Source organism: Delphinapterus leucas, chromosome 13 (assembly GCF_059928025.1).
Source record: "Delphinapterus leucas isolate spDelLeu-1000000601 "Yukka" chromosome 13, BTC_Dleu_Yukka2, whole genome shotgun sequence".
Classification (NCBI taxonomy): Eukaryota; Metazoa; Chordata; class Mammalia; order Artiodactyla; family Monodontidae; genus Delphinapterus; species Delphinapterus leucas.
Window position 1 is genome coordinate 25,567,477 of NC_143141.1, and position 27,480 is coordinate 25,594,956.

Below are 27,480 nucleotides of genomic sequence, written 5' to 3' on the forward strand. Positions count from 1 at the left end.
AGTGGGGCTGGAAAGTTCCCACTTCTAACAAGCTCCCAGTTCATGTTAATACTGCCAGTCCCGGGCTTCCCTGGTGGCACAGTGGTTGAGTCCGCCTGCCGATGCAGGGGACACGGGTTCGTGCCCCGATCCGGGAAGATCCCACATGCCGCGGAGCGGCTGGGCCCGTGAGCCGTGGCCGCTGAGCCTGCGCATCCGGAGCCCGTGCTCCGCAACGGGAGAGGCCACAACAGTGAGAGGCCCGCGTACTGCAAAAAAAAAAAAAAAAAAAAAAATACTGTCAGTCCCCAGACCACACTTGGAATAGCATCTCCAGAAGATGCTCTGGATTCTGGTTATCCACTGGTCACTCAGTAGGTACTCCAGCCAGAGGCCTGGAAATTACCTCTTTCCTTCATCCACTCATCTGCACCCTATCAGCTCTTGGTCACTATTTCTCGTCAACTCCACCCCGCTGTTCTCTACAGCTCCTGTCCTTTCTCGGCAGACTGGTCAACATTCTCCATGTTCACCCACCATCACTCCCCATCCTGGCTGTGTTCTCTGCTAGACCGCCTCCTGATGCGGCTTTCCCATTCCTCCTTGGCTCTGTGCACGCCGTTTTTACTCTGTGGGAAGCTCTTCCAGTCCTTGCCCTATCCCTTAAGAGACCACAGAATCCCTGGACCTCTTCTCTGCCCGCACTAGTTACATATGACGATTGTCTAGGAGCGACATGCCCTATTGGTTCTTTTCTAAGTTCCCAGAGCCCAGCTCAGCACCTATCAGGCTCTTAAATAAAGTAGGTGTTCAATTTAAGAAAGAAAACCCCAACTCTGAATGAGTAAGGCCAAAGACCTCAGCTGCTCTCCTTCGGATCAAAATGAACAATCCTTCGAAATTATGTTTTAGGTTTTAAATTCTCCAGTTGGAGGAAAAAAAAGTCGATCAAATTTAACAAAGTAAGTATTATTTCCTGTAGCTTAATATAGGCTCAGGGACTTCCCGGCGGTCCAGTGGTTGAGACTCCAAGCTTCCACTGCAGGGGACACTGGTTTCCATCCCTCCTGGGAGGAACTAAGATATGCTCTGCAGCACGGCCAAAACAAAACAAAAACCAAAAAAACAAACAAACAAAAAAACAAACAACAAAAAAAGGGCTCAGAGCAGGTGATGGGACAGGAAGGAGAGGATGGATGCTGGAAGCAGCTTGGAGGTCTGCTTTCAAATATGGGCTCGTCCCCGCAGCGGGAAAGGCAAGAGCCCGCGGACAGCCGATGGAGAAACTTCCATAGAAGTGCGCGGGTCAGGCTGGAGTTCCGGAGCTAGAACTAACTTGACGCGGAGGGAGGCGCCGCTTGCGGCAGCCATTGAAGTTTCGTGTCTTTCCAGAGCCCACATGGGCCACTGGCTTGGGGAGGGGGGAGGGGGGAGGGAGGGCAGGTCCGGAGCGGAGTGGGTGGAGTGGAGGGGGAAGACCGAAGGAAATGAGACAACCTTTTCCTCCCACTGACTCGTGCTTCTTCAGCGTCTGCGGGGCTCACTACCGCTGCCCGTGAGCGCCCAGGCCAAGACCCAGCGCCCCGCGCCCGCCTCGGCGTGTCTCCCCTGGGATTTCTTTCCGAGGCGCCAGTGCCGGTCCAAAGCCTGGCCACAGCTTTGTTGCGTCCTCGCCTTAGTGATCGGCTCCTGGTCCCAGAGCAAGGACCCCGGAAGTGCGCGTCGGTGGCTCTGGCGAAGGTAAGCGGCGCCGGTGAGAGCGCTGAGGGCGTAGGGGCTCCTGGCATCCCCAGCGGGCCCTGGTCTGCCCGGAACACCCCTTCTTCGGAAACACCCAGAGCACTTCTGACCTGAAGCCTCTGCTTTGTTCCTGACCCCCTGCCAGGTGTTGTAGCCTGGGTCCCCCAGGGAACTTTGCTTCCCAGCGCTTGCTTTTACTCTCTCTTCCTCTTACTTTCCTGTTGCTTCCCCCGCCCCTTCCCCCCGCCCCCCGGCTCCTTTTTCTGGACCCAACAACTGTCTGCTCCTTGCTAATGCAGCCTGGCTTCCGAGAGCGAGTCCTTCCCCAATCTCAGCGCCTCTCTCCTTCTCCGCCCCTGGGACCAGGGGCTGAGCGTGCGGGCCCGCGACAGTGACTGGCTTTGACCCCGGGCCTGCCGGAGGCGGATCTGTCCGAAATTTCCATGGCTCTCTTCAATCTCATTTACCTTTCGAGGCACTCAGCTGGCCGCGTGCTTTTGGCGACCCCCGGGACCCCGAAATCAAAGCGGATTGGGGAGTGACAAGGTCGTTGGCGCCCCTTAAATCCTCAGGGAGACGCTCTGCTCGTGGAGAGGGACGCGGTCAGCTTCTTGCAGCTCTGACTGGGCTTCCCAAGGATTGGGGTGTGGGGGTGGGTAGGAACACTGGATGTGGGACTCGCGTGACGGTAATGAGGCTGGCTTGGAAGGATAGGCGAGGAAACTTCGTGCTACCTTGCCATTTTGCTCTTATTAACTGCCTGAGTGCTCATATTAAGGCTCTGAGTAGGGACTCCTATCCCTACTTTAACCTCTGTGCCCCTCTGAGTAGGGGCAAAATGAGGCACACAGAGGTTAAATAATGCTACCGGGGTCACATACCTGGGAAGGGGCCCAGCCAGGATTTGTGAATCAGCTGGTTTGTACCACACAACCCACACCTAGCCCTACAGAGAGTTCCTCTGTGCAGTCTGAGCAGAATCCCAACACCTACCGCTGGGTCATACCATGAGGAACCAGGCTTTTTCCATTTTGAGCAAATACATCTTGGTTCTATTCAAATCCAAATGATTTATTTAGTACCTACTATCCTCACAATTCAGTGACAAGCACTGAAGTTTCACCTTGGAGCCTTACTCTTTCATCCTCTACCCATCATCCAGTCTGTCAGCAAATACGTAATTCTTCCCCAGAAGGCTGGCTTGAGTCTTTCTCCCCAAAAGGCTATTAGGCTTGTTGGCTAACCCGGACCCTGGAGTGGGACCTCCAGCATTTGAATCCTGGATGAGGACTTTCTGTAGTTTTCTGTGGCTGGATTTCCTCATCTGTAAAGTAGGGATGGGAGAAGTGGCTCTTAACTGGGGTTTTGATTTTGCCTCCCAAATGACATCTGGCAATGTCTGGAAACATTTTTGACTGTTAACATGTAAGTGTTGCCCCTACCCCCCAACAGAAGGGATGGGAAGCTGCACATGTGAACATGTTTTCCAAGCACCAGAGGTAGATCCTGTGCATATTAAAGTTTGAGAATCACTGTCTTACAGAACAAAATCTAACCACAGACATTGGCCTACATGCCTGTTCACACTGGCCTCAACTTACCTTCCCAGCCTCACCTTATGACACTTCCTGTATGCACACTTTCCATTCCACCCAACTCACTATTCTTCTGGTATTCTAGGTGTTGACTTTTTGGAATGCCCTTCTTTCTCCGTGGCTGACAAATTGCTTATTATTCTTTGAGACTAGAGCTCAAGTCCCCTGCTGGATGAAGCATTATTCAGTTCCTGCAGATGGTTCGGTTCTGTCCCTCCCTGCTACCCTAGCACCAGCCATCCTTCCCCATTTTTTCTTTCAGTGTCTCTTTCTTACAGTGTTTACTGTTCTGTATAGGGATCTCTTGTTCATCCCCTGACTTGTTTCTTTGAACCTGGACCTAGCACAGTGCTGTCCTCATGCTGGTGGTTAAGCTTGCTGACTTTGGAGCCAGTCTGCCTGCATTCAAATCCTAGTTCTGCCACTTAACTCTGTGACCTTGAGCACATTGACTCAGTCTCTCAAAGCCTTATTAACAAAATAGGAAGAAATAGTCTGCCTTCTCTGCAGAGAAGTGTGATTAACTAATAGGATCATGATTGTTCATCTTAGTACCGAGTGGCTACTCTGTGCCAGGACATGGCTCAATTTTAGCATTTTATATTTTTAGTCATTTAACTTTTATGAGGACCTTATTAAGTTAGTACTGGTATTACCCTATTTTCCAGGCAAAGAAATGGAGGCACAGAGAGGCTAAGCAGTTTGCCCAAAGTCACACAGCTAATGAGTGGTAAGCCAGTATTCACACAGACGTCTGAACTGCAAAACACACACTCTTCACACTATGCAGGTAAAGGGCTTAAACCAGTGCCCCACATGTAGTAAGTGCTCCATAAATATGAGCTGGAGTTTGTTGTGTACATTGATAAAAGCCAAAGTCCCTTGGGTTTTTCAACTGCACCACACTTGTGATCTAAGACTGTGTCATTATTTTTACAGTCCTGTTCCTTCCCTCTCGTTCTTGCCCCTAACCCAGTCGCAGAGGGACAGGACATTGGGGTCAGTCTCCTGTCACAGTTCTAGGTCAGCACCAATGAACTTGATGCTAAATGGAGCTTTATGTGTGCCAGGTCAGTCAGAATGGCATTAACTCTTTGGGGGTGGTCCTATGGAATCAACACACCTGCTTGAGGTTAGAGGTGCAGACGAGGGGTCAGGAGCTACCTGACTCCAGCTTTGTCCTTTCTAAGCATGTGCCCTTTGCAATGTGCACCTAGCACAGAAATATTGAGTTAAATCAATCAACGAATGTGGGATGGATGGATGAATGGCACCAGGTGGGTCTCTTGCCTTATACTTGATGATGCAGAGTATGTTTTCTCTCCAAGTGTTCTATGTCAGGGGTCCCCAACCCCTGGGCCACAGAATGGTACTGGTCCATGGCCTGTTAGGAACAGGGCCACATAGCAAGAGGTGAACAGCAGGCGAGCGAGCTAAGCTTCATCTGTATTTACAGCCTCTCCCCATCACTTGCATTACCTCCTGAGCTCCGCCTCATGTCAGATCAACAGTGGCATTAGATTCTCATATGAGTGCAAACCCTACCGTGAACTGCGCACGTGAGGGATATAGGTTGTGCACTTCTTATGAGAATCTAATGCCTGATGATCTGAGGTGGAGCTGAGGTGGTGATGCTAGCACTGGGGAGTGGCTGCAAATACAGATTATCATTAGCAGAGAGGTTTGACTGCACAGAGACCATAATAAATCAATTGCTTGCAGACTCATATCAAAGCCCTATCACTGAGTGGCAAGTGACAATTACACTGCATCTGGTGGCAGGCTTTATAGGGGCAAGTGAGTTGATGTACTTCAATAGTACAACTGCATCTGGTGGCAGGTTTTAAGTCAGAATCCGACACTTATTTTAGTCTGTGTGTGGCTTGCCCATTATTTTATTTACCACTTCCATCCACACCTCTTTCCCACACTGCACACTTGTCTCAGTCACAGTTTTGGTAAGCCCACAAGCTAACCCTAGCCAAACGTGGAGACCAAGCACCATGCATTAAAAGACAAGCCTTTGGAGTTTTTCAAAAGAAACAAACGTGAACACAAAGAACAGAAGCGATTATTGAAAGCCACCACTTCATCAAATGTGTCGGCACTGAGAGCATAATTCTTAATGACTAACTGCATTGCTAAAGCTAAGAAGCCCTTTACTATTGGTGAAAAGTTGATCCTGCCTGCTGCTAAGGACATTTGTTGTGAACTTTTAGGAGAGGCTGCAGTTCAAAAGGTGGCATGTGTTCCTCTTTCGGCCAACACCATAAGTAGACAAATTGATGAAATAGCAGAGGATATTGAGGCACAACTGTTAGAATTAATGAGTCACCATGGTATGCAGTCCAGGTTGACGAGTCTACCGATGTTGACAACAAGGCAACAATTGCTTGTTTTTGTGGGATATCTCTTCCAGGAGGATGTGCATGAGAATGTGTTATGTGCACTTTTGTTGCCAACCAATACCACAGCTGCAGAACTATTCAAGTCTTTGAATTATTACATATCAGGAAAACTGAATTGGTCATTTTGTGTTGGTATATGCACAGACGGAGTGGCTGCCACGACTGGAGGTCTTTCTTGTTTCACGACTCAGGTCAAAGAGGTTGCCTCTGAATGTGAATCTATGCACTGTGTCATCCATAGAGAAATGCTGGCTAGCCAAAAAATGTCACCTGAATTTAACAACGTTTTGCAGGATGTGATTAAAATTATCAACCACATTAAAGTACATGCCCCTTATGGTCATCTCAATAGATGCAGAAAAAGCATTTGACAAAATCCAACACCACTTATGATAAAAGCTCTCCAGAAAGCTGGCATAGAGGGAACATACCTCAACATAATAAAGGCCATATATGACAAACCCACAGCAAACATCATTCTCAGTGGTGAAAAACTGAAAGCATTTCCTCTAAGATCAGGAACAAGACAAGGATGTCCACTCTCGCCACTGTTATTCAACATAGTTTTGGAAGTCCTAGCCACGGCAATCAGAGAAGTAAAAGAAATAAAGGGAATACAAATTGGAAAAGAAGAAGTTAAACTGTCACTGTTTGCAGATGACATGATACTATACATACAGAATCCTGAAGTTGTCACCAGAAAACTACTAGAGCTTATCAACGAATTTGGTAAAGTTGCAGGATACAAGATTAATGCACAGAATTCTCTTGCATCCCTATACAATAACAAAAAAAGATCAGAAAGAGAAATTAAGGAAACACTCCCATTTACCATTGCAACAAAAAGAATAAAATACTTAGGAATAAACCTACCTAATGAGGTAAAAGACCAGTACTCAAAAAACTATAAGACACTGATGAAAGAAATCAAAGATGTCACAAATAGATGGAGAGATGTACCATGTTCTTGGATTGGAAGAATCAATATTGTGAAAATGACTATACTACCCAAAGCAATCTGCAGATTCAATGCAATCCCTATCAAATTACCACTGACATTTTTAACAGAACTAGAACAAAAAATCTGAAAATTTGTATGGAGACACAAAAGACCCCGAATAGCCAAAGCAATCTTGAGGGAAAAAAACGGAGCTGGAGGAATCAGACTCCCTGACTTCAGATTATACTACAAAGCTACAGTAATCAAGACAATATGGTACTGGCACAAAAACAGAAATATAGATCAATGCAACAGGATAGAAAGCCCAGAGATAAACCCACGCACCTATGGCCAACTAATCTATGACAAAGGAGGCAAGGGTATACAATGGGGAAAAGACATTCTCTCCAATAAGTGGTGCTGGGAAAACTGGACAGCTACATGTAAAAGAATGAAATTAGAACACTCCTTAACACCATACACAAAAATAAAATCAAAATGGATTAAAGACCTAAATGTAAGACCAGACACTATAAAGCTCTTAAGAGGAAAACATAGGAAGAACACTCTTTGACATAAATCACAGCAAGATCTTTTTTTACCCACCTCCCAGAGTAATGGAAATAAAAACAAAAATAAACAAATGGGACCTAATGAAACTTAGAAGCTTTTGCACAGCAAAGGAAACTATATACGGGATGAAAAGATAACCCTCAGAAAATATTTGCAGATGAATCAACGGACAAAGGATTAATCTCCAGAATATATAAACAGATCATGCAGCTCAATATTAGAAAAACAAGCAACCCAATCCAAAAATGGGCAGAAGACCTGAATAGACATTTCTCCAAAGAAGACATACAGATGGCCAAGAGGCACATGAAAGGCTGCTCAACATCACTAATTATTAGAGAAATGCAAATCAAAACTACAATGAGGTATCACCTCATGCCAGTTAGAATAGGCATCATCAGAAAATCTACAAACAACAAATGCTGGAGAGGGTGTGGAGAAAAGGGAACCCTCTTGCACTGTTGGTGGGAATGTAAATTGATCCAGCCACTATGGAGGTTCCTTAAAAAACTACATATAGAACTACCATATGACCCAGCAATCCCACTACTGGGCATCTACCCAGAGAAAACCATAATTCAAAAAGACACATGCACCCCAATGTTCATTGCAGCACTATTTACAATAGCCAGGTCATGGAAGCAACCTAAATGCCCATTGAGAGATGAATGGATAAAGAAAATGTGGTACATACGTATGATGGAATATCACTCAGCCATAAAAAGGAACAAAACTGGGTCATTTGTAGAGATGTGGATGGACCTAGAGACTGTCGTACAGAGCGAGGTAAGCCAGAAAGAGAAAATCAAATGTCGTATATTAATGCATATATGTGGAATCCAGAAAAATGGTACAGATGAATCGGTTTGCAAGGCAGAAACAGTGACACAGATATAGAGAACAAATGCATGGACATCAAGGGGGGAAAGTGGGTTGGTGGTGGGTGGGATGAAATGGGATACTGGGATTGATATATATACACTAATATGTATAAAATGTATAACTAATAAGAACCTGCTGTATAAAAAATAAAATAAAAATTAAAAAAAATTAGACCTCATTCTCAAAATAAATAAGTAAAGTACATGCTCTTAACTCATGTCTGTTCGTGCAGCTTTGTGAGGAGATGGACGCAGAGCACACACGTCTTCTCTTATACACAGAAGTCAGATGGCTTTCTGAAGGTAGATCACTGGCCAGAGTTTTTGAGTTATAAGAGCTGCTCCAGAGATTTCTTTTAGAAAAAGAGTCACCACTGACTGCACATTTCAGTGACACAGAATGGGTTGCAAAACTTGCTTACCTGTGTGACATATTCAGCCTCCTCAATGAACTCAATCTGTCACTTCAAGGGAGGACGACAGCTGTGTTCAAGTCGGCAGATAAAGTGGCTGCATTCAAAGCCAAACTGGAATTATGGGGGCAATGAGTGAACACTGGGATTTTTGACATGTTTCAAATATTAGCAGAGATTTTGAAAGAGACTGAGCCAGGACCTTCTTTCTCCCAGCTGGTGCATGATCACCTATCTCATCTTTCAAAAGAGTTTGAGCATTACTTCCCAATCACAAAAGACCCCTGACCTAGGAAGGAATGGATCCGTGACCCATTTGTGAATAAACCAGGTGAATCAACTTTGTCCGTGCTAGAAGAGGAGCAACTTCTTGAGATCGCAAATGACGGTGATCTTAAAAGTATGTTTGAGACAACTTCAAATCTCCATACGTTCTGGATTAAAGTCCAGGCAGAATATCCTGAGATTGCCACAAAAGCACTGAAAAACCTGCTTTCATTTCCAACATCCTATCCTTGTGAAGCAGGCTTTTTTGTAGTGATAGAAACCAAGGCAAGATTACGGAGTAGACTGGACATAAGCAACACACTTTGGGTGTCACTGTCTCCCATCACCCCCAGATGGAACCATCTAGTTGCAGGAAAACAACTTCAGGGCTCCACTGATTCTGCATTATGGTGAGTTGTATAATTATTTCATTATATATTAAAATGTAATAATAATAGAAAAAAAGTGCACAATAAATGTAATGCACTTGAATCATCCAGAAACTCGTCATCCCCCTTCCCTGGTCTGTGGAAGAATTGTCTTCCACGAAATCAGTCCCTGGTGCCAAAAATTTGGGGACCGCTGTTATATATTAAAGGTAAAACTTGTTAAGAGAATTTAATGACTCATATGGAGTTTTCGAGAACCAGGTTTGGAACCTGTCACTGACCCCCTATCTGAGTTATGCATGACACTGGATACTAGGTTACAGGTGATCACTTCACTAACTTGAAATCTTTTTCCCTGAATGCAGCCCTGCCTTTGAAAGCTGAACCCCTTCCTTGCTGGTCCATTGGCCACTTGCTGTATAGGCCAGACTACCTTGCACAAACACCTGCACATTTGTGTACTCTGGCTTCTTCCACGGTTGACTCACACAGTTGTAATCCCCCTGAGTTTGCTTGTTTTGGCAGGTTGTCTCCCAAACTTTAGTGGAATGAGGTTAGCTGGGTGTGTAAGGCCTTGAGGTTTTGTTAGGGGGGGTCACAGAAATACTCTAGTAAGGCTGCTTTTGAGGATGGAGCAGAGTGAGAACTTCCCTGTCCATCAACACATCAGAGACCTCTCAGATCCCCTGTCGCACTGCCTTCCCCCTTCAGATACCAGACTCTTACTGCCTCTGGCATTATCCTCTCTCCTGGGTCACCAGATGGCTGATCTGAGAAACAGATTCTCCTAGGGTATTAATGACTGGAGTAAAAGTCTGACTCAAGATTTTTGGGGCATCACTTGCATTTTCACTGAGGTATGTAAAGCCTGATCCAGAAGATAAACTAGCCCAGGAGAGCAATGTCAGACCCGGCACTAGGTTTTCAGGCCTCTGATGTCATGGTTTGGCTGCCTCTTAACTGACCAGCAGGCAGATTCCTAATGAAGCTGGTTCTGCTTGTGTGTCTGGTTCTAAGGAGAGACACCTCACCCTGTTCAGGTCTTGGGCTGTGTTCTGTGAAATGTACCTCGATTATTTGACTCTATGTGAAATCCTGTTTGGTTCTGAAAGGGTCATTTAATCTAGATTAGACTAGACTAGACTGGTGATGGTATCTTGAGGAATTAGGGTGAGTTTGGAATACACGTGGGGTAAGTAGCTCTGTGCTGGGCGCCAGAGAGACAAACATGAGGAAGATAATACCCTGGCTGATGAACTGTACGGATGGCTCCTCCCGATCCTGGGCTTTTGAACATTATCTTTAGAGCAGCCAAAAGTCTGTATGAATTGGTAAGTAATTGCTAAGTTTCTCTGGACTTAGAGAGGGAGGAAGAAAGCAGGGGCAGAGAGACAGAGACAGAGACAGAGAGAGACAGTGAGAGTGTACTTGATCATTTGGGTCTGTTTTACATAAAATCCAGCATGTGACCTAGCAGATCAACTGTCATGACTGATACATTTCCTGGGAATCACGTTCACAGTTGCAGTCCTTTTCTTTGATCCCAAAGTCTTTTGCCAAAGCTCACCACAGGTGATAGGTACATATGCTTGTTGATTGGACAGTTTATATAGGTGATTCTATAGGTCATTCCCAGACTTCAGTAATTTATTTACCACTTAGTGACCCCCATGGCATGTAGGAAACACTTAGTAAGTGATAAACGAGTGAATGAATGCCCTAGCATGAAAGTCACATCTTGACCCTCAAGATGCTCATGGCCTGAATGGGGAGATAGACAAGAAAACCAGCACAAAACAGAGGAGTAGTTCCGTGACAGAGAAGATACAGATGCAGAGGAAGACTCAATCCAGTCAGGGGTCAGGGAATAGAGGCAGTGAGAAGGGAGGTCTCTTTTGAGGAACATCCTTCCTCCACAGAAAGTGGTCCCATAGGTGGTTTCCGGTGGCCAGTTACAATAGGAGCACCTGGGGTGGGTGCCAGAACCCATGGTAAGGGTTTTGTATGCCTTTATTGCATTGATCCTCACAACCATCCTCTGAGGTCTGTATCAGAGGAGGAATCAGGATCCCACCCTCAGCTAAAAGACAGACCTGGGATCAGATCCAGGCCACCGGACTCTAAGCCCTTCACCATTGCTTCAGACAGTGTCGGGATGGTCATATTATCATCAGAGACACTTTTAGAAAATCTAGTTTTCACAAAGGAAAGTACAGGTGTGTGGGTTGCTGTGGTCCAGGTGGGAGTGGCCTTTTCCTCCATGTTTTTCCTCCTTTCCCTCTCCTCTGCCTGATGTCTGAGGCCTTGCCTTGTCAGAACTTAGAAGCAGTTAGAAGCTGTCTGCTCTGGGGGTCAGCAACTCTCTCTTCCTCCTCTTGCTCCCTCTTTGATCTCCGAGACAGCTTGTACTTTGTCCTCCAAGGTGAGAGGAGGCAGAAATGCTGCTCAGCAGAGAAGTAACCATAAGCTTTTGAAGGAAAGAATCTTTTTTACAAAAAACCTGCTGTAATTTAAGCCTTTTCCCTTTGCCCTATGCCCTCCTGCCTGTGTCACTCAGATGGTCAGTAGCCAGAGGGAACTGACTTCAGGGGGTCTTGTTTCCACACAGGGACCCCCTCTTCAGAAGAGCTGCCCAAACCTGTCTTACCCTAAGGACCTACACAAATATGGCTGACTTGTCCTTTTACTCACTTATCTTGGCAAGACAGGCCACAGCAGCCCACGAGAAGGGGCTGGAAGGGCCTCTTATTGGAAGACACATAAAATACTTTACTGAAGCGCCTATCCTGTGTTCCACTTGGCTGAACAACCTCTGACATTAGTTTCCTTCCTTGCTGGAGTGAACTTTGAGGACCTCCTGAAAATCAGAAAACAGTGACTTGGACATATTAGAGTCTGGAAAAGATACACATGAAAGTGAAGATGGTGCTTGTAGATGGCATTGTGTGTTCACAGAGATAGCTTGGTGGCCTTGGTTGGTCTCTTTAGCTCAAGCTGTTAGTGTTTACCGACTCCCTTGTGTGCCAGGCATAGTTCTAGGCCCTGGAAACACAAAGATGAACAAGTACTCTTCCTGCCCAAGAATCTCTGAAACCCAGTGTGCAGACAGGGGAATCAAAGATAGTAATGAAACATTTTGCTATCCATCTCTCTCATTAAAGTAAGTTCTCTGAAAGCAAGACACATGTCTTATTGATTCCTAAATCACTAGAGTCCACCATGAATTCTTACATATTGTAGACATTCAATCCATGACTGTTGCATCACTCTAAAATTCAGCACTAGAGGCAAGACAGAGTGCTTTGTGTGTCCAGAGGAGGCACAGCTAAACTCAGCTTAGACAGCAGGTGGGTCCAAGAGCATCTAGGAGGCTGAGATGGAGGCATCTAGGCTGATGAGAAGAGAATCACAGGCAGAGGGACCAGCGAGAAATACAGCATGGCCAGGTGAGCAGGCGTGGTGTGCTCCAGGAAGGGAAGAGAGGTAGGTGTGGTTGGAGAGGAGGGAGGCGGATCTCTAAATGGGCAAAGTGGCACACCAGGAAAAGCCTTGCTAAAGGGTTTGAGTTTTACTCTGAAGGCACGGGGGAGCTACTACGGGATTTCACACAGAGGAGAGACTAGGTCAGAGTTTCATTGTAGAAATAGACCCCTCTGGCAGTAGATGTTGGAGAAGAATAAGACAGGTGGCAGGAAGACCATGTCAGGACACCACTGTAGTTTAGAGAGTAGAAAAGACTTGGGGTTTGGAGTCAGACTGACCTCAGTCTACATAGCAGCCCCATAACATCTTTGTGTAACTTAGGCTATTTATTAAGTGCCTCTGAGCTTCTGTCTTTCTCAATCTGAAAACAGGGATGGATGATCCCCTCCCTCAGGGAGAGATGACTGTCGAGACTATGGACAATGAAGTATGTGAAGTGTCTACTGCAGTAATTGATCCATAATTGGCATGTGAAAATAGTGGTGAATATTATTTTTAATATTATTGTTACTTATCATCTAGGTGGAAAAAAAAAGAGGCTCTATCTAAGACACTGGTAATAGGAGTGGAGAATTGGGCACAGACTCAAGAAATATTTTGGCAATAAAGTTGACACAATTTGGTGACTGATTGTGCAGTGAAGTTTGGGGGCAGGGGCAGGAGTCTAGGGCTGTCTGGGATTTTGGCCTGGGCAACCAAGAGTAAGTATAGTGGAGCTATTCATTAGGAGAGGTTATGGAGGAGGAGAAGCATTTGCAGGAAAAGATGATGAGCTCAGTTTCAGACAAACTGAATTTGAAGAATTTTAGGGACAGCCAGAGAGACATGTCTAGTGGGCAAATGGTTTAGCAGATTTGGCATCCAGGAGAGAAGTCTTAAAGAAGATTCAAGGGCAAACTTTTAACAAGAGGTAATGAAGTCATGGTGTTCAAGGAGAGTATAAAGCATGGGAAGAGGAATTATAATGGCCAGTGCTTATTGAGTGTGTACTATGTGTTTGTTCTAAATATTTTAAGTGTATTAATGCCCTGAATAACCATTGCCAGAGAAGACTATTATACCTACTTTACAAATGAATAAACTGCCGCACAGGGATAGTAAGTAACTTGCCCAAGGTCATACAACTATAGTAATGGACCTAGGATTTTAGGCAAGGCAGTCAGGATTCAGAGCCTGTGCTATTTATGGCTTTGCCAGACTGCCTCTGAGAGTGGGGGGACTAGGGCGCAACAGTGACCTCCGAGGGAGGGCAAGGAGAGGCTCTAGTGAAGGCAACAGGAGTAGGACCTGGGCAGAAAAGTAGGAGGAAATGGGAGACTGGAATACAGGAGAGTTTCCAGGAAGGAGGGATCAGTAGCATCAAATTATCTGGAAATCCATTAAGAAAAGAAATGAAATATCCATGGATTTGGGAATAAGGAAGTTATTGATGACTTGGTGAGGGGAATTTGAGAGATGAGGTGGGTTGAGGAACAAATGTGAGGTGAGTAGGTAGAGATACCAAACATAGGCAGTTCTTTCCAGATGCTTGGCTGTGGAAGCAACAAGAAAGGGAAGATGATAGATAGCTAAAGGTATTAGGTAGAGGGAACATTTTAGAGATGGAAAAGACCTGTCAATATCTATGGGGAGGGACAGAACCAGAGGAGGCCTCACAGAGTGGCCACAAATGCAGTATGCACACTGGGGAAAGTATCTCTATGTTCACTTTTCTTTTTTATACAGATTTTTAGTATCTCTCCCCATGTTCTGGACAGTTTCCATGTAGATGGTTAGGACTCACTAAATAAGCCCCTGAAACGTGTTTCAGATCTTCAGCTTTTATTAGGTGGAATAGAGAAAATTTCTTTCATAATACCCAATGGTGAATCATTATCACATGTTGTTAAATCCAGACCATATCAAATTTATGTACAGTACATCATCTGCTGAATTTATCTTTGAAATATTCCAAGAGAGCACAGTGTGCTAGAGCTCCCTGTCAATCATGTGGAATTGGGGTGTCTGCTCTATAGATACCAGAGTAGTAAGAATGATGGGTGGCAGAAAGCCTTGAGAGGAAGGAAAGTGACTCACAGCACAGTGGGTGGAAGGGAGGGGACACTGATCTTTGTGTATGTGTGTGTGAGTTAAGTTTTATTTGGGGCAAAATGAGGACTGCAGCCCGGGAGAGGGGGACACTGATTTTGAACTGGACATGAGACATATGATCCTGTGAGCAGAGGGAAAGGTGATTGGAGATTAAGATAAATCTATAGAAGGAAACAGAGATTTGCTTGGATTTTATAGGAAATGGAAGGCATATTTTGTAAGGAGGCTTGCTAGGGCAACAACCCTATGCTTAAAATGAATCTAGATAATTTGGCTGCTGCAATTTAAGTTCTTAATAATGGGAAAGACTGACATTTCCTTATGAATGGTTTGTTACTAGGCGTAAAGGACAAGTCCAGCAAGCTCTGAGAAGAAGTGTTTATCTAGATCCAAAGACAATCTCTGTGTTTTAATACATAGGATTCTTTTGTCGTTCAGACCAGAGGTAGATGCCACAGAGGGTTAAAAGTTTGACTTAAACATGAAATTCAGCTTTTTCTTCGTTCATGGAACTGACATCCCTGAGGCTGCAGGCTGGAAATAGGGTTTGGCTGCCAACTTCATAAAGTTGCCTTGGTTGGAATGGTTGGAATCTTCTTGGAAACATCTCAGTGAAATGCACACACACCTCCACAGAAGGCCTTTATGGATGGGGCTGTCTCTCAAAGAGACACTGTCCAAAATCAGAAAGGCCACACAGGAAATGGCCTTGGGATATTTTTTTCCACATGAAGCAGCAACTCGGCTGAATTATTTGCTTGATCTTGAGCTTCAGGTATTAGGAAAAATGAACAGTAAAACTTTCAAGAGTCACATTTTGAGCTTGAAGATTCCCTCTGTATGAGTCAAGGAAGAATCATTCCAACCTAACTCCCTCCTCAAACTTTCCCATGCAGGTCTTTCATCTGGATGTAGGCATGGTGTGGAGTGCCTTTGGCTGGGTATGGGTGTGATGCACAGACAGGACACTGTCCTTAGGGACAGAGGGAAGAAGTTGTAGTAGTCTTGCCCACCTTTTCCTAGTAGAAAGGAGTAGAGGATGTCCTTCTCCAGGAGGGCATAGTCAGGACACTGTATGCTTCAGTGAAAATGTGGACTCAATGATATAAATGTACATGTGGCTTTATTGTAGTTTCATGGGGTCTGAATTTGATCTCATGGAAAGGGCTATGTAAATGTTCCACACATATTCCAAGAATGAGTGAATAGGGCTGTATACATGCTCCAAACATCCATATCAAAGCTATTAGTGGTGCTTATGCCCAACCTTGTGGACCATGGGAGTACCAGAAGGGTCTGAGGGGCAGTATCTGGTGTGCTCAGAAAGCAACAGCACTTTCTGATTCCTTAGGTTATTTCATTGATATTTGATTCATTAGTAAAATCTCTCTCTCTGTCTTTTTTTTTTCATTCATCCAATCATTCGTTCATTCAACAGACTAAACAAATACTATGTGGCTGGCTCCAGGATATGTGATGTTAATGTGGTGGTGAATCCAACAGTCTTAGTTCCTGTCTTCTTGGAGCTCACTTTATTAGAGGACAGACATTAAAGAAATAATTACACAAAGAAATACATGATTACAAACTATGGTAAGCGCTATGTTGGAAAAGAACAGGGTGCTCCAGGAGGGAAAGAGAGGAGACAGTTTAGCTTGGGGGTGTCTAGTGAGGAAGACAGATATGTAGACCCATATCTACTGTATATGACATGCCATTTATTGATGGGATACTGTTTCCAAGGAAGGAGTGTCTGACCCTTGTATAGGTCTGAGGGGGCAGTTCTAGAAAGCTTCATAAAGGAAGGGATATTTAAGAAGAATCTTGAAGAATAGATGGAAGTTTTTTGTTTTTTTTTTTTTTAATGTGGAAAGGGAGTAGTGTTGTTCTACGTGAAGAGAACCTGGTGTGTTTATAGGACCCTCATTCAGCAAGGAGTTTGGGCTTCAAGTAGGGGAAGAGTGAGAGATGCATCAGGAAGGATTGGTAAGGGCCAACTAACACAGATTAGACTTTATCTTGGAGGCAAGTCACTGGAGGCAGTGATGAGTTACCAAGGGGAGTGTTCTAGAACAATTACCAAGGGTGCAGCAAACTTTTTCGGTGAAGGACCAGATAGTAAATATTTTAAGCTTTGCAGGCCATACAGTTTCTGTTGCAAGTACTCACCTCTGCCCCTGTAGTGTGAAAGCAGTTATAGATGATACGTGAACAAATGAGCATGGCTCTGTTCCAATAAAATTTTATTGACACAAACAGGCAGTGGGCTTGATTTACCTGTGAGCTTACCAATCCCTGTTCTAGAATGATAATTCTAGGGGCTCACTGGAGATTGGACTGGAGCATGGGGAGAGAATGGAGGCAGGGAGGCCACTTAGGAGCCATTGCTTTAATTCAGGGGAACTAAGAAGGAGGGACCATGAAGAGAAATGGTTTGTGACATGCTCCAAGGTAAAAATGACAGGACTACATAACCAGTTTGATGGGAACATGTCTAGTTGTTTCTTTGTTGCTCAGTGGAGTGATTCTTCCAGTGAAGAAAAAAAATTGTAGACATTCTGTATTTGGGACTCAGAATCACGTGCACATCCTGGGAGGTCACCTGTTGGTCACAAGACACTATGCCGAGTGCATAGATATAGATTATTAAGCATAATTCTTAAGAATTCCTAAGAATATTAAGTTTCATTTCCTATTTTTCAAACTGAAGTTTGGAAATGCTAAGTTGTTTGTCCAAAGTCATCTAGCTGGTAAATGGTGGAGCTGAGACTGAACCTGGATCTGGCATCAAAGCCTGTGCCATTCCTAAAATGTAGAGTCTTCTCCCCACCTCTCAGGGTATGTCATGAAGCCCCACTCCATAAGCCTATGCAACTCCCTCCTCTCTCTTCTCTCAGTCCCTGCTAAGACCCACCCAGCCCTTTAAGTTTCTCAGTCAGCTTCTGGCATAACAAGGACTAGAGCTGTGTCTTAGCTGAAAAAAAACTGTTAGGTATGAGATTATTCTTCTGTGTTTGACAAAGGACATGCATCAAAACTCAGACCCCATCTTGAGGTTCTAACCTGATGATTTTTGCATGTTACAATTTGGAGAAGATAGTGTGGTATTAGGTTGTGGATTAGGGAATCCCTGAATTTAAGTGTCTAGATTAGAACGTTGTCCTATTCCCTGCCTAATCACCCAGGAGATAACTGTCAAATTCAGGTAATAATATCTGATAAGGGAGAACTTGGAGGCCAAGATTAGCTTCTGAAACAGCAAACTTGACAATTATGGTCAAGGAAGTCAATTCAGTTACCATTCTCCCTCAGGTTGTCTAGTAACACCACTGATCATTACTTTAGTGCCTTGTCCAGGATCAGTAAGAGACAGTCTCTACATCAAATATTTCAAACAGGACAGAGAAATATCCTAGAACAACTGAATTATATGATGGATACAGCAGTCCTTTTAGTGATACCTATTGGACAGCATTGGGTCACGTGGTACACGGAATGGCAAAGAGACCTCTGTGATTGAAGTGAATCAATTGCATGACCCATACCTTGGGCCAGGGAGGATGGACACACAAACAAAGTGGGGCTCTTCCAGCAAGGGGTAAGGAGGAATGCATGTTGGAGTTAAATACCAGTGCCTGCCACAACTGTTGATCTGTTTTGACCACCAGCCTGTATTAGTTTCATAGGGCTGCCATAACAAAGTATTACAAACTGGATGTCTTATAACAACAGAAATTTATTGTCTCACAGTTGGGGTGGCTAGAAAAGATTATCAGCAGGGTCATGCTCCCTCTGAAGGTACTAGGGAAGTATCTGTGCCAGGTTTCTTCCCTGGCATCTGGTAGCCTTAGACATTTTTGTTTTCTCCCTGTGTTTCTTCACATTGCCCTCCCTCTGTGTATGTCTGCATTTAAATTTCCCCTTTTTATAAGGACACTAGTCATCTGGAAGGGCCCACCGTAATGACCTCATTTTAACCTGGTTACATCTGTAAAGATCCTACTTCCAAATAAGGTCACATTCTGAGACTTCACCGTATCTTTTCTGAGGGACACAATTCAACCTATGACACAGCCCTTTCTCAGGGAGAGTTCAGGACTCCTTCCTCTTACCAAGGTGATTGAGTGCATCTACTCTAAGTTGTCTTCATCTGTGGTCATTTTGCTGTTCACTTCCTCTATATGCTGCTTAGGACATAGGGATTCTGTTTCTGTTTATTCCTAGTTTATTATATTTCAGATGGCTTCTCAGCCTTTGCACTTGTCAGTGTTCTTTAGGCCACACTCACTGCATTTGTCCTTCCAGCCTCTCCTTTCCTTACTTTGAACTTTGTTCATTTAACAGTAAGTGTTCATATAACAGTAAGTGTTGAGTTCCTGTTGCATTCCAGGAACTATGCTAAGCTCCAAGGGTGTAAGGATGAAAAAGGTGAAAAAGACAGTTTCCGCTCTCGGAGTTCTCATGGGAGGCTACACAAGCAAATAGTGTGAAACTGTTGAAGAGGAGAGGGAAGTGTGTGTGCGTATTCTGAATACTGTGCTATCCCCAGCATAGCGTCTGCCTTGTCTCCTTAGTGCTGACAAGAGCACCCCAGGTCACTTCAACAGCTTCATCTGCTTGCTGTTCCTTTCCGTTCACTTTGTCCTTCACCCATTTTGATCCACACGCTTTTCTCCAACTATATAGTTTTCCATCTCAAATCTTGTCTTTCTACGTGAATGCTGTCTCTGTTTAATGTGTTCCCCTCCCCCATCCTCAGCCATTATCCAGTTGATTAACTCATGTTTCTTCTTTGAGACTCATCTCTGGGGCTTCCTCTTCCAGGGAGCCGACTATGCCCCCCTACCATCCTCTCTTCGCTCCCTGTGCTTACCTTTGGAAACAGTACTCCTTTCCCCCAAAGAGACACTGACCAAGGCTTGTTTGTCTTCATATCCCCAGTACTAGTATCATGCCTCTGTTAATAGGTGCTTTATTGATAAACAAGTGAATGAATGAATGATTCCTAGACTGGACTTTGCTTCTGCTTTCCAGGCTGTACTTTTCCTTTGGCATCCTTCCCTCAAAATCATGTCTAGTCACCACTTTTTTTCTACCACATGTCCAGAGCAGTAGCTCATGGCATTCTTTCCAATATGCTGACACCTCAGCTATGCTGGCCTTTATGGTCAGTGGATACATTTGGCTACCCATTGACCACCATCTCTTTGGTCTGTCCTGCTTCACACAAAGGAAGTCCTACTTTCTTGCATGCAGGAAGATGGTTCTCATAGGAAAAGCAGAACTTCTTCCATGGTCTTCTCTGTTTCTTCATTTCCAAAGTTTCCCCCTCTCTCGATTCTAGAAGCAAGGGACATAGCATTTCTGCTACAGTGATTATTTCAACAAGTATTTTTTTGAGCCCCAAGTTTATACCTGAGTTATGCTTGAAGCACATTAACTCTTATCTAGTTTCTGCCGTTCTGATAAAAAAGACCTGCTTCTTTTACTCCTTCCTGCTTAGTATATTGGGTTTCTCCTATGTATTGAATAACACAGTGATTTTCAATTTTTTTTTAGCATTAATACTCTTCAAATGAAATCTTACATGGAATATCAATGAGTAAAAGAAGAAACCAAAATTTTATTGTATATATGTAATTATTTTATATGATAATTTTAGTTTATAACATATAGTTATACATATTTTGTATCGGCTGTACAGCCTTGAGAAAATTATGGCAGCCAGACATTCAAAGTGATAGCATTTTTAAACAGGATACCTTGCAGATGTGGGTTATTCTGATTAAAATGATCCAGAAACTGGAAAGAAGAATATAGGAAAATTTGGTTTTAATGTTGACTCATTAATACTATGTAACAGCTGTTGGCATTCTTTAATTATAAGGAATCTAATTGAAAGGAATAGATGAACAAGTTCTTCAACGAATTTTTGTCTTCCTTTGATAGAAAATTCTTCCGTGAAATATATAGTGCCATTATGAGATGTTAATTATGTTATTAAAACTATTGTGAGAAACTCCAGTGCCTGTTTCTCTTTAGTAATCACTTAAAGGCTTTAACACAGCAAAAAATATTTAATTTGGCATGTTGAGTCCAAACTTCAGTTGTCATTTTCATCACTGGCACTCTGGCCCTGCATTGCTGAGTTGGTCTTATTTGGATTTATAAAAACCTTCCAAGCACTCTAAGAATAAAACAACCAGTAATAATACCAATAATGCCACAATGCAACAGGTAATGTGGTCACTTATTATTGTATAGTTTACTATTATATATCTTTATGTGAGCATGCACTCAGTGGATATCCCTGAGTCTTGCCTGATGTTTAATTGAACATGGCATGCTTGAGCCAGAGTTTTATAGCATAAGACTTGCATTGATCTGAATCATTTAATGACATCTTCAGAACTACAGCTTTCCTAATTAATGACATATCTAATGTGTTCAAACATATTCATGGTTTTGGCAAGAGAACCTTTATTCTATGATTGTTCACGTTTGGCATATCACACACTGAATATATCTGTTTATGGTTTAAAAAATATTTTAAAAAATGTAATCTGAATCAAACATTTGTAGAACCCTTGAAACAAATAGATTGAACTCCAGTGTATTGGAGTATGGTGTAAGACAATGGTGGTTTCAAGGAAGCTGCAGAACTGACTTGAGAGGGCCTCCCTGTTAGCATCAGATAAGTGTCTGCCCAACTCATGGCTTTTCATCTCCCAGGCGCTCAGCAGTTTATCTGCTTTGCATTGAATTGAATTGGCACAAAGCAGGTCCTGTGTGGCTATGGACTAGCTCCCCCTGGTGAGGAACCATCAGGAAGGTCTCAGGTGGAAGCTATCCATCTTCTCAAGGATCTACACAGCTCCTGCCAAGGAAGGCTGGCACACCCCTACCTAGAATTTCCATTTTCTCTGGCTCCCTGAGGGACATCCCTGGGTTTCCAGACTCTACCTTGTTTTTGAGCTACTCTTTCTGATTTCCTCAGTGTCCCTGTGCTTATGCTCTGGTTTTAATAATTATAATGGATTTAGAAGTCAGCTTGGGACTGGGAGGCCAAATTGGGAAAGAATCAGATGACCAGGAATGCTTCTTGTTCCCATTTGCGTGTTCCTCGGTAGGGCATTATTTTTGTGAGTTCTCCACATTTGCAGATGCCTCAGATATACTGGTCTTGGGAGGCCCCACTAGTGACAGACTGAAGCATTTGCTTGAGGAATACTGGTTAAGAATAAAATGGCAAGTGGGTCACCTTTTTTAATGTCCTGGATTAAGGATCCGCAAGTTTGCCGTCATGTCCTGCCCTACTTGCAATTATAGAGAGAAAATCACACAGGATTTGTTCAGAATTATTCAAGCACATGTTGGTTGTTGACCATTAGGGCTGAAATTCTTTTCATGCCCAGTGTGGTATGAATGCTGTGATTCTGTTTGACTACTCCCTGCCAGTCTCCATGACAGTTTCTTCTTTCTCCATCTGACACTGGCAGGCTAGGGTTCAGCCATGAGCTTTTTCCTCTACCTTTGGTATTCGTTGTCAGGGTTACCTCATCTATTTTCATACTTCAGCTGATGACTCTCAAATGCCTCTAATTATCACTCCAGGATCACAGTATGACTCCAGACTTCCTTTAGAATGTTATTCCCCCAAACCTCTTTACATTTCTTTCAAGCTGGCCAAATTCAATGTTCTTGGGTCTCCCTACACTTCCTTCATGAAGGAGAATCTGATGTAAAGCCCCTAATTTTGAAGAAATCATAGTGTAATGCAAAAATATAGAAAACACATACTTTTACCATATGCAAAAGATTGGCACACAGGGTTACAGGGCTGCAAAAGAGGGAGCAATTATGTATGGAGGGGAGAATTAGAGAACGTTCTTACAGGAGGTGATGTGACATGGATCTTGAAGGGTGGGTAGGACTCAGAAATGCATTAATATGGAGAAGGACATTCAGCAGAGCAAAACACAGAGGTAGAAACTGGGTGGGAAGTATATGAAGAAGAACATGATTCCATTTGCTTGGACTTTGGCTGTGTTGGAAATGTAGGTTGGGAAGAACATATGAAGGGCCTTTTTTTTTTTTTTTTTTTTTTTTTTTGTGCTGTACACGGGCCTCTCACTGTTGTGGCCTCTCCCATTGCGGAGCACAGGCCCTGGACGCGCAGGCTCAGTGGCCATGGCTCACGGGCCCAGCCGCTCCGCGGCATGCGGGATCTTCCCAGACCGGGGCACGAACCCGTGTCCCCTGCATTGGCAGGCAGACTCTCAACCACTGCGCTACCAGGGAAGCCCTGAAGGGCCTTTATTTACAGGCTCACACTTGAATTTTAGTCTGTAGGTGATGATTTTAGAACAGAGGAGTGGCATTATTAGAACATTGTTTCTGAATGCTCAGTCTGGCACCAATATATGATCTTGGGGTAGGGGAAGAAGAAAAGGGAAGAACTCTTAAGTTAGGTGAGTGACAATGGGCACAAAATAGTTAGAAGGGATATGAGGTAGAATCTTCAGGGCAAGGGAGAGGAAGGGCCTAAGATGACTCCCAAGTTCAAGTGTGAGTGACTGGGAGGCTCAGGATATTGTGACCACTGTAGAGAAAATTGGAAGTAGTTATGTGGGGTAATGAACCTAGGACACATTGGGCTGGAGAGATCTCTGGGAAATCCAAGTGGAGACTCCCATCCCACCTCATCCATCCTCAGTACTCTAGACTCCCTTTCAGGTTAAAATGGTCTGGCTTCCTGCCCCGCTCCTCCCAGCTAGGATCAGCCCCACCTTGGTATGCCCAGGCCTATCTGACTTGAGGCAGTAAATACTTAAGAGGGTCCTCTGACCCGCTGGGCATATATATTGGGGCATCAATCCTAATAGGTCAACCTAGAGCTGATCATGAGAACTTTGCAGCCCATCTTCAGCCCATGTGCTCTGCTTCACAGGACCAGTTTTTGTTTGTTTCCTTTTCAAATTCTTTTCCCCTTTCTTATGTTCTCACTCATGTAGGCCCTCCTGGGACAGAAACCCCTGCTCCCAGGCTATTGCCAGAGTTCTGATATCCAGGGACAGAACCCAGAGACAGAAAGCTAGTTTTTAAAGGTAACTTCCTGAATTTTGACCATTTTTAAGGCCCATAGGGTTGACTCAATTCTTCTCTCTGCAAGGTCAAATCTTCAGTGCCTGTATCATCCTTAGGGATGGGCCCTGGTTCTCTCCCCATTCTCAGGTGCTACTTCAAATCCAGCACCACATCTCACCAGTGACTTCTAGGAAATGTGAGGTGTCCAACATGCGCATGGCACACTTTGCATCTTGTACCTATCTGGGACCTTTTATGAAAGCATCTTGCATCCTGCCTCCCAAGTTTTGAACATTCCTTTAGATTATCACTCCTCTCTCTCTTCTACCCTGGTTGTCCTCCCACACAACTGGACACCTGACCTTCATGGTACACTGGGTCTTTGGATTGATGGTCCTGATATTTCCTATATTGATTGTTTTTGCTGCTGGTTGCCCCTTGGTTCTGACAGTGTCATCGTCCAATTCCATGGGCACTTCCTTTGTGTTTATGGTTTGGGGACTTCAGAAATGAACTGAAACTGGGGAGGGATCTGGGAGTATCCAGAGCCTCTGTGACTGACTTCGTCAAACATCTTCAGTTACTTTCTTCTCATTCTGAAGACTTCACATAAGTAAAACCATTCCCGGCCAACACCAAATAAATTTTGCACGTGCTGCTTGAATTACTATGCATTTACCCCAGTGTGACTTTCTCACAAATTAATATTTCACTGAAACTATTCCCCTGGATAGGCTGACGCCAGCAGCTGTGGAAATTCAACATTTGCTTTGTACCATGAAACTTTAGGACAGGAGTTTCTTTTTTCACATTTCTCAGATATGTAGCTCATTTGGAAAAAAATAAGCATTCTTGGCAGAATCCATGTGGCATGAGCCAAATATCCCAGCTTGTGTTTCTGTATACTCAGATATAAAGCGATGAGAAAATGCAGTTTCTAAATGCCCATCGTATAGCATTGGCATATAAAAGTTAGGATTACCATTTACTGAGTACCTACTATGTGCCAGACATTTTACCATGCTCTGCATCCTCAAAAACACCCTGTGAGTGTGCCAAACCCGGGCCTGTTGGCCTTCTGATCCATACTCTGCCCTGGGTAGGAGGGACTGAACTGGAGGCTGCCTTTCTCAGGCTTAAGGGTACTTTGGATTCCTGCTAGGTTTGGCCAAATAGAGTCACCTGTGAGGTTGGAGGGTGAGGAAAGGAGGAAGGTGGATTATTTCCTTCCTCTCTCTTATCCTCAAGCATCTCCTCCAGTAGTGGCTGCATCTCCATGGTTCCAGCTTCCACTATTTGAGTCCTCCATGGTTCCAGATTCTTTCTGGTGACCCTGGCTCCTCCCTTTGCCCCTTCAGTTGCCTTCTGCTTGTTGTTGCTAATCTCTGGTTTACCTCATGGTCCCATCTCATACAATCTTACTCCAACTGATTTCCTCTTAAAGTTCATACCAATTCGAAAAGATCTTTAAATTCTTGACTTTGTCATCTATTGCAGCAGTCTTCAAATCTCAGCTTCTCTATCACTTTCAACCTGTATTTCTATCTTTATCACATGCAACCAGTTCCCTGCATTAAATTTCTTTAGTTGTAAATACTTGAAGGAGTTTCTGTTTCTCTGGTTAGAAGCTGGTTGATGGATTGAGGCTGGAATCATTAGCCTCATTTTAAGGATGAGGAAACAGAGGATCAGAGAGGTAAACAAACTTGCTCAGTCTTAAAGACAGGAAAGAGTAGAGCTTTGGTTTAAACTCAGGCCTGATCAGTCCTGAAGCTTGTGCCCTTTCCCCTACATACTCATGTGTTCTGTTTCCTGCTGCCACATGAATGGAGTCTAATTTCTCCTGTATACTCCCTTCATATTCTGGAAAAAAAAAAAAACTCTCATAACCACCTTCTCCAAGATTTCCCCAGATGAAATGTTCTATGTCTCTTCAACTGTTCTCATGAAAAAGAATTTTGAATTTCCCTAACATTTTGGTTGAGTCCTCTGGATTAGTGCTTCTTAAACTTTAGTGTGAAGATTATTATTCAGGACAACTCTGGAGATCATGCATTAAAATTTTTTTAAATTAGACTTTTTTTATATATAATTTTATATTTAGATGCAGTTGCAAGAAATAATGCAGAGATCGCATGCTCCATTTACCCAGTTTCCCCAATGATAAATTCTTGCAAAACTATAGTACAATATCACAACCAGGATGTTGACATGATACACTCAAAATGGGTTTTGTGATAGTTGCAACATCCAGTTTTTTGAGAAACTATCAAAGTGTTTTCCAGAGTAGTTGCTTCATTTTACATTCCCATTAGCAGTGTATGAGTGATCCAGTTTCTCCATATCTTTGTCAACAATTGGTGTTGTCTCTATTTTTCAGCTTAGCCATTCTGGTAGATGAGTAGTGGTATCTCATTGTTTTAAATTTGCATTTTCCTAGTGACTAATGATGTTGAATATCTTTTCATGTGCTTATTTGCTACTTCAGTATCTTCCTTGGTGAAATGTCTCTTCATGACTTTATCCCTGTTCTAAATGGATTCTTTGCTTTTTTTTTACTGTTGAGTTTTGAGGATTCTTTATATATTCTAGATACTAGTGCCTTTGGCAGATATATGATTTGCACATTTTTTCCCTCTCTCTAGCTTGTCTTTTCATCCTCTTAACCCAGAAAAAATGTTTTTAATTTTGATGAAGTCCAGGTTATCAATTTGCCCTGTTATGCATTGTGATTTTGGTGTCAAGTCTAAGAATTCTTTGCCTAGTGCTAGATCCCAAAGATTTTCTTTTTTTTTTCTAAAAGTTTTGTAGTTTTATGTTTTACATTTGGTTTCTGATCTACTCTGAGTAAATTTTTATATAAGATGTAAGGTTTAGGTCAAGGTTCACTTTCTTTCCTATGGCTGTCCAGTTTCTCCAGCACCATTTGTTGAAAAGCCATTTTCCTCCAATGAATTGCAAAGCACCTTTGTCAAAAATCAGTTGGGCATATTTGCATGGGTCTATTTCTGGGTTATCTGTTCTGCTCCATAGATCTATGTTTCTGTCTTTCAGAAGTAACACACAGTCTTGATTGATGTAGCTGTATACTAGTAAGTTTTGAAATTAGGAGGACTTATTCCTCCCACTTTATTCTTTTTAAACTTATTTTAACCATTCTAGTTCCATTGCATTTTTATATCAATTTTAGCATAATCTTATTTATATCTATCAGAAATCTTGCTGGTTTTTTCATTTTGTTTTGTTGGTTTTGGGATATTTTTGGCTGGGGTTTCAATAAGAATTGCATTATACTTGTATATCACTTTGGGGAAAATTAGTATCTACACTATATTGAGTCTTTCAATCCACAGCCATGGTCCCCTTTCATTTATTTAGATCTTTGATTTCTCTCCATAGGATTATGTAGTTTTCAGCATTCAAGTTCTGATTATGTTATGTTACATTTATATCTAAGTGTTTCATTTTTTGAGCAATTGTAAATGGTATTGTATTTTTAATTTCAGTGTCCACATGTTCATTACTAGCATATAGAAATAAACTTGATTTTTGTATATTTTCTCTGTTTATCTTGCCTGTGACCTTGCTGAACTCACTTATTAGTTTTAGGGGTTTGTTGCTGTTGTTTGATTTT

General features: G+C 43.3%; 1 protein-coding gene across 3 annotated transcripts in view; it reads left to right on the forward strand.

Moving 5' to 3' along the window:
* The first annotated feature begins 1,415 nt into the window (after positions 1–1,415).
* The window catches only part of EVA1A (eva-1 homolog A, regulator of programmed cell death), a 99,649-nt gene continuing 73,584 nt past the window's right edge, over positions 1,416–27,480 (forward strand). The window contains exons 1-2 of one of the 3 annotated variants that reach the window (XM_089922922.1): positions 1,416–1,719; positions 8,350–26,938. The gene's annotated coding sequence lies outside the window, so the exon portion shown is untranslated. Of the gene's footprint in view, positions 26,939–27,480 lie in introns of all 3 variants that reach the window. The other 2 variants (XM_089922921.1, XM_022563087.3) reach the window with 2 other exon arrangements.